This window comes from Dermacentor variabilis, chromosome 5 (assembly GCF_050947875.1).
Source record: "Dermacentor variabilis isolate Ectoservices chromosome 5, ASM5094787v1, whole genome shotgun sequence".
Lineage (NCBI taxonomy): Eukaryota > Metazoa > Arthropoda > Arachnida > Ixodida > Ixodidae > Dermacentor > Dermacentor variabilis.
This window is the reverse complement of record NC_134572.1, coordinates 169,113,872-169,121,521: the sequence shown is the minus strand read 5'-3', so window position 1 is coordinate 169,121,521 and position 7,650 is coordinate 169,113,872.

Sequence of the window (7,650 nt, the reverse complement as noted above, 5' to 3'; positions counted from 1 at the left end):
TTCCTTTTAGTTCCACCAAGCTGACACCCCAACTGCCGGATCAAGAGGGCCTTCGGAAGTTCGAGGAACAGTATACCGGAAACGTCAAAGGAAAAACTTCGACAGAGGTTACGAAGTGCAAAAAGTGGGATCACGGGGGATTTCCACAGACTCGCCGTTGATGACATGCTTGTAGATACGGACGACGAATCTCTTGTCGAAATGAGCCTCGCACACAACGCAGTTCTTCTCCAATCGCACACTCCCAGGTCCTGCGTCGTTCATCGTCGACGGGAACAGCGAAGAGACACGCCTTCTTCCCTTGTTTGCGGGCCGAAACATGCGGCGACGGTGGTCGGCGGGTGTTTTCGACGGATCTGGATGGATGGATGTTATGTTATGAGCGTCCCCTTTGGAACGGGGCGATCGGTTACGCCACCAAGCTCTTGCTATTATACTGCTTAATGTCCTACCTAGGCCAGTGTCCTTTGCACGTACTCTGGACACTGGCCTAGGTAGGACATTAGGCAGTATAATAGCAAGAGCTTGGTGCGTGCAAAGGACACTGGCCACCCGGAACGAAACGGTGTATGTCGACGCCGCAACATACACCGGCAAAGGGGAAGAAGGCAATAAGCATAAAGTGGCGACGGTGATTGGCCCGGTCCTCAGGGATATCACCAGCGCGTCAATACGGAACTGCACGGTAGTTGAAGCCGAGGAAGCGGCCGTAGCTCTAGCGGCAGTGGAGGGCTATCGACTAGGCAAATCCCTAACGATTCTAACAGACTCGCAAACAACATGCCGGAATACATGAATGGCAGGATCAGCCGCAAAGCGCTGAACATTCTCCGCTCTAACGGTCGACCCACAGACAAGCAAAGCAAACATGCGATAGTTTGGATACCAGGACACACGAGCGTCGAGGGAAATCTGGAGGCCGATAGGATAGCTCGAGGGTATGCAACAAACCGGGCGTTCAAGAACACTGCCGCCATAGAGGACCCAGAACTGGTAGGCCAAACATACGCTGACACGCTAAACTACTTCAGGGGTGCCAGAATGAGATACCCGGCACCAGACAAACAACTCAACAGAGAAGAAGACGTAATCTGGCGGCAACTACAAACGGGCACATACCCGAACTTATACACACTAAACAAAATTTACCCTACCCAATATGAGAACACATGCCCCTGGTGCGGGGACAAGACCACGCTATATCATATCACGTGGGCCTGCCAAAAAGCAAAAGAAATAACCATAATAGAAAACCTGAGTGCGGAGCAGTGGGAGAGGATGCGTTCCAGCGACATCCTGAAAGTCCAGCAAGGGCTAGTAAGGCGTGCTCGCACGGCAGCTACCCTCAGTGGGGCCCTGGACTAGGGGCACCAACCCTGCAATTCAAGATGGAAGAAGCCATCTGAAAAACCACTAACTCCATATGTAAATAGAGCAAAATAAACGTTTTTCACCACCACCATACCTAGGTTAAAAAATAAAACAGAGAAAAAAAAACACTATCAACTACCCCACCCAAATTTTCTGATCCCCTATTTCGAACTGTGCTTTTGTACGTCTCCGTTTTTTGTCGTTTCCCTACTTTTCTTCCACCAATCCTCTAATCGCCTCTTACTAATGCCTATTGCCGGACATGTTTACTTTTCCACTGCTCTCGCTGAACCCAAGTGCTTCAAGGAGGCCAGTGGCGCCTAAATCGACCGCTGGGTAGACGTCTTCACATTCTAATAAAACATGCTCCATAATCTCCCTAGCTTTACCGCAGCAAGCACATGCTTCTTCCGTCTTATATCTCGGCACTACCAGATCTGCTGGATCTCTTATATCTCGTCGCTATATACCGGATCTCGGTGGCGACGTGCGCGCCGCCCCGCGGCGCCATGAAACCCCAGCACGCCTCCGATCATGGCGCGACCACGACGATGCTGACACCGCTCCTTCTAGCCAAAGCTAGAACCCGGACTGGTCCGTGGCAGGGTTGGGGCTCGCAAAGGCCTGCGCGTGCTGTCCTCGATAGCGGACAGCCAATTTTTTTATGCGAACACCCCCTGGCAGGCTTCGGCCTCTGCGGCCCCAACGCACGGGCCGCCCTGCTTCCAGCTTTGATCCCCCCGCGGCCGCTACCGCTTGCCCCGAAGATCCTGCGCCGCCTGCTTTAATATAACCTCAGGTGCTCTCCTGAGGCCTCCGTTTGCCGGTTACATATGTGCCCTCCTGGAGCAGTGCTTGTATAGAATGCAATCTATCGTCACGACGAAAGAAGCGACCCGCGACTTATACAGCACCAGTCAGAACCTGGCCCCTTCAGACACAGCGATCACCAAATGGGGTGTCCGTGCCCACTGCCTCATCGCGCCAGCAGCCAGCGGCGGAGCGTAAACAAACTCGACCGCACTCCGCAATGCCGGCATGCCTAGGGGGGCAAACGCATACAACACACGCTAAGAAACCTCCTCCCTAGTGCCTAGGCAGACTCACATATCCAAGGAGCAAAGGCCCCCAGATTTTATCTCGCACCCGCTCTTACTTGCGCAGAAACGTCGAGCGCCGTGAGAAACGCCACGCCCCGCTGTACATAGTAGCAATTGTAAAAACGCTGCTGGTACTCCCGATGGCGTAGGCGCCGACCCCCAAAGTGTGATTACCATAGTTCTGTTACACACATCATTTGAGGTTTCTTTTGCGTTGCCTCCGCCTCGCTTAAAATTTTATTGTGGCCAAAAACTTACTGCATCATCGTCGGCGTGACATACACAGATTTTACTTCATTGTTTCGCTCTATTTGTTTGCTTAGGTTTGTGAATCCAGCAATAATTAAAAAGTTCACTAATTAAAGCAGTAAATTAATAATTTGCGATGAAAAGAAATACTGCGTGTAAGTACACACGACTGCTGCTACTATGGAGTCAGTACGATTTCTCTAGAGCTCTTCTTTTTTTAAATCTTGGTCAAAGTTAACTGGGACACACGGTATATTATGTTCACTTAATAGCCCTCGACAAATAGTGCTGTGAAATATTGCTTTGAACACTCATATAGCATACTCAACATGTGGAATGCAATATATAGTGCTTGATTGTTAGTTGTGCTCGTGCGTGTGTAGTTACGGCTGCTTTTTTCTATGCCCAGCACAGTACTAGCTATTACATTGCCCATGAAGTGGCCCTTAAACGAGCACAGCTACACTTTTTGAGCACTAAGAAAACATTCGCTATGTGTAGCCGATGCTGCCATGAATATACGAGCCAAATAGGTATTATTCCACTGCAAGCAGTAGAAAGTCCACAATCTCACATAAAAGACATTTCACATGTTCACTCTTAGTCATGGCAGCGCCTTTTGATGGAAGCAATACGGATAAATGCCCAAGTACTTAGATTTAGGTGCATGTTAAATAACCCAGGGCGTTAAAATTTAATCTGGAGTCTCTCACTATGGTTAGCTTTATAATAAGAGTGTTATTTTGGCACGTAAAACCCCAGAACAGATCTGAACTGAATTTTCACATGAACGATTCCTTGCTCTCTCCTGCAGCTTACGAGGCAACCTCCTATTATGCCCCGCCTTTGACATGACTCACACTCCACCTATTGGTGATCATGAGACGCTCCTGAGCAAAAGGCTGTTCACACAGCAGATTGTTCTAGTCAGCTAGCAAACAAAGGAAGCAGCATTCAGCAATGCGTCCTGCCCTCCCTGTCCTGCTCCTCTATCACTCTCAGGCACCTTTGTCAGATGCCAACCTCTAAGGGTTACCAATCTTGTTTGTTTAAAGCCTAACGACCCTGTTACTATTAGTGCACTCCAGAAAGTTGAAAAAGTAAGAAAGGTGCAATAGGCAGTACCGCACCCAGCTGAGAGGAAAGTTTGTGCTAAGGAGCAATGGAACAAAATAAACATTGCCTTTATATCTCTCTTATTATTGCGTCTTTTCTCACATTTTTGCAAGCATATCTTCATTGAATGAAGTTATACTTGCAATAGGCTCTAAGTACTTTTATTTTGACGTATCAATGCAATCGGTCAAAGAAATAGCACAGTGGTTGCCCTGGAATAAGAACACTTATTCACGATCACAACAAAATCCCATCCAGCAGTCTTTCTTTTTCAGTAGTCTTCATAATATCTGTAGTTTTCTTTCTAAGCACGATATAATATCACACCTTATGTCATCTTCTGGTAGTAATTTACTCCTTGCTATGAAAACAAGACTGACTGGTGATGTCACTGACAGTGAAATGCTAGCTGCCTTCCAGGTTTTCCTGTACACCGTAAAGATTGCATCAGAACATGAGATCGGGGAGTCTTAATCGCTGCCCAAGATCAGCTGTCGTTCAATTTTATTGATGATAACAGAGACGTAGAAATGTTATGGCTTCTCAGTCATGCTTCCCCAAACAGTATTGCTGGGCATCCGCTACAGGCCCCCTGGTAATGACCCGGACTTCTGTTCAAAATTAAATAACATAATGCTCCATAACATGGGCCCATCTTAAAGCACACATCCTTTTATTTGGCCACCACAATTATCCTTGTATTAATTAGCCCAACCAGACCTAGTGCATTCAAAGAAAGAACATTTCTCAGCATTTCTCTGAACTTCACTCTTGCACAACTAATTGCAGGGCCAACATGTGCTGACAGTGACTCTGGGAACACTCTAGATCCTGTAAAAGCTAATCATCCCGATAGTCTAACCTTTACAAAGTACATTTGCGAACTAAGTGATCGAAACAAAATTCATATGCTACATTTTCTCTTGTAGCTTCTCCACATAGCTCCTTTCTCGTTTTTCCCCCACCGCTTCTGTGTCGTGATATCGCAGTCCTTTCATACCCTTCTATGCATATGAGGAAACAAAACAAAAAAAGTTGCACGAAGCGAGGTCAGGCGCCCACGTCCCTTACTCACCTGATCTCGCTCCGTGCAACTTTTTTTGTTTTGTTTCCTCATATGAAGAAGGGTATGGAAGGACTGTGATTTTACGATGTAGAAGAGGTGAGAGAAAAAATGATAGAGGAGCTATTAGGCCATCAAAACAGACGATTTTCGAAAATGTTTCAAAGTATGGAATTGCAGATTGGACAAATGTATTAAGTGTAATGGAGAGTATTTTAGAGGTGATAAGGTTGTTTTGTAATAAATAAATAAATAAATAAATAAATAAATACATGGCTTTCTAAAAATAATTCTGGTTACTTTTGGGTATGCCCTCGTACATCACAGCGCAACAACCGTCCACTTCAAGTTCCCACTCATGTTCCTGAACTACTAGTTCCACAGCCTTGTTTTTGTTCAGGGCAACATCAGACTGGAAAGGCCTTGCCCGTCATGTTGCACCTAAAGTTGTCCATCAATGTTCTTGCAAAGGCTAACGGAACTTGTATCCCAATAAAATAACAGCATGCAACCCAACACATAGGTAATATCCTCAACATAGGGGTTCTTAAGGAAGTAAACTGAACTGAGTAGTTGTGCTCGCATATATGTGTGTTGATGGTGTTCTTTTGTTGCCCCATTGTGTCATCTCCTGTGACCCTGTTGTAAAAACGGAAAACTCGTAAGGGAAAGATGGGTATGGTGTCCAAAGCAGCCACGGCATAGCATGGTGTCGCTTAGAAGGAACTCAGTCATTGGCTGGGAAAGGCTAAATCACATGCATATTTCATTGAGCTGCGTAAACATTCTTACTGTACTGTCGCATTAGACAGCACAAGAAGCGACTCGTTCAAGTAAGTAAGAACCACTAAGCACAGAATTCTTTAAATTAAATGCTGCTAGAGGTGCAGTCAATGGTTACGTTGTATTAATTTAGTTGTTAACCAGGGCATTGGTGTGGTGCAGACCATGTTCTCACTACCTTTGATAACTGCCTCGTTTGAAGGGCTAAGTCACAGTTCACATTACTTAGTTGCTGTTAGTAGCAACTGGAATGACATGTTCACAATTGGTATTGTGGTCCCAGCAGTATCCGAAGAATTGTGAAACTAATAGTATTCAGGTGAATGCAGCAACGTCGTTCATCTGCAACACTGCAGTAGGAAAGGTTACACTCCTCGGTAGAAAGTGCATGTAAGCTTGCCTTCCCCAGACGATGACGCTGCGCCATGTTACGGCTACATTGTGCAGCATGCCAGGCTTTCCCATAGACATTTCATGACCAGAAATAAAGTTATGAAAGAGACTAGGGTAACAGTAAAACATTTAGTTCTCATTTTTGTGAAAAGCAACTATCATGACACCACATGAATGCTCCACATCGTTGTTCTACAAGCACGTGACACAAAATTCACCTAGCAATGTTTTTTCACAAGTAATGAAGCTCAAGCTTTTCATTTCCTGCTTTGCCTTGTAAATGATGTTACAAGTACTTATGCATCTGTCACACTGTTTCACAGCCATTGGTGCATCGTCTTGCTGACATCGAGCTTTTTAAGGTGGTTAACATTTAAACTGTCATCTGATGGCTAATTTCAGTAGAAAATATGCAAAAATACCTACTCATTTATTATGACTTAGGAAATTACGGAATAAATTAGGTTTGTACTAAACATTCATGCAGTCAGCCAGCAAAAAGAAAGAAGAAAGAAATATGCAGATCCCACACAGTGTGTCAACCGATGTAAGCGAAGCTTTCTGTGCTGCTTGCTTTGATTAGCTATAATTAGTGATGATGTTGATGGCGAATGCTTAATTTATTCGTTTAGTCCAACACGAGAGTGGCGAGTTTGTGTCAGATGTTACATTGTGTGCACCACTGCTGTTTCTCTGTGTAGTACACAGAAGACACAGGGAGAGATGTTTGCTTGAGGAATTCTTGCATGCCATACTTAATAACCTTCGAGAGGGTTGAGCATTGCCATTTCCTCACATGGCACATTGCATCATGGCAGAACTATTAAACTTTAATTGTATTACGGGGCTGCACATGCCAAAACCACAATCAGGTTATGAGGCACGCCGTAGTGGTAATTTCCGGATCAATTTTGACATTGTAGTGTTGTTTATCATGTTTCTATATCTAAATGCATAACTGTTCTTTATTTCTCCCTTGTTGAATTGTGGCTGCCGTGGTTGGGATCAAACACGTGACCTTGAGCAATGCCATAGCCGCAAAGCTACTGCGGTGGGCACAGAAGCATTGATCTGACGTGTGACTGCTTCCATAGCATCGCCTAGACCTTACGATGTGCATTAGTGCGGCTCTGCTTTTGTACTGCCTGCATAAGTTGTCCACCTGACAAATTTGCATGGTGTTTATTTTTCAGAAATAGCAGAAATGTACTGCACCGTGCCTGGAACACAAATTTATCAAGTTTGCCCGCAACCTCTGTTCTGTTTGTGCAACAAGTGGGTTTAGCATCTTTGGGAAAGCTGTGAGGACTCCAGCGACAATGAAGAATCGGGATGCCACTCCACCTCACACGATAGTGGAAATGTACACCACTTATACTTTCTCTTGCTCAATGACTACCAGATGACTATGAAAATGATATCAGATGCACTTTGTTTGGAAATGTAGGCAATTCACGCAGTTCTTACGGAAAGCTTAAAAATATAAAAGGTTTGCGTCAAGACAGTACTGAAACTGTTAATTTCTGAGCAAATGTGACAAAAATAATGTTGAATTGCTTAGAAAGGTTTAGATGA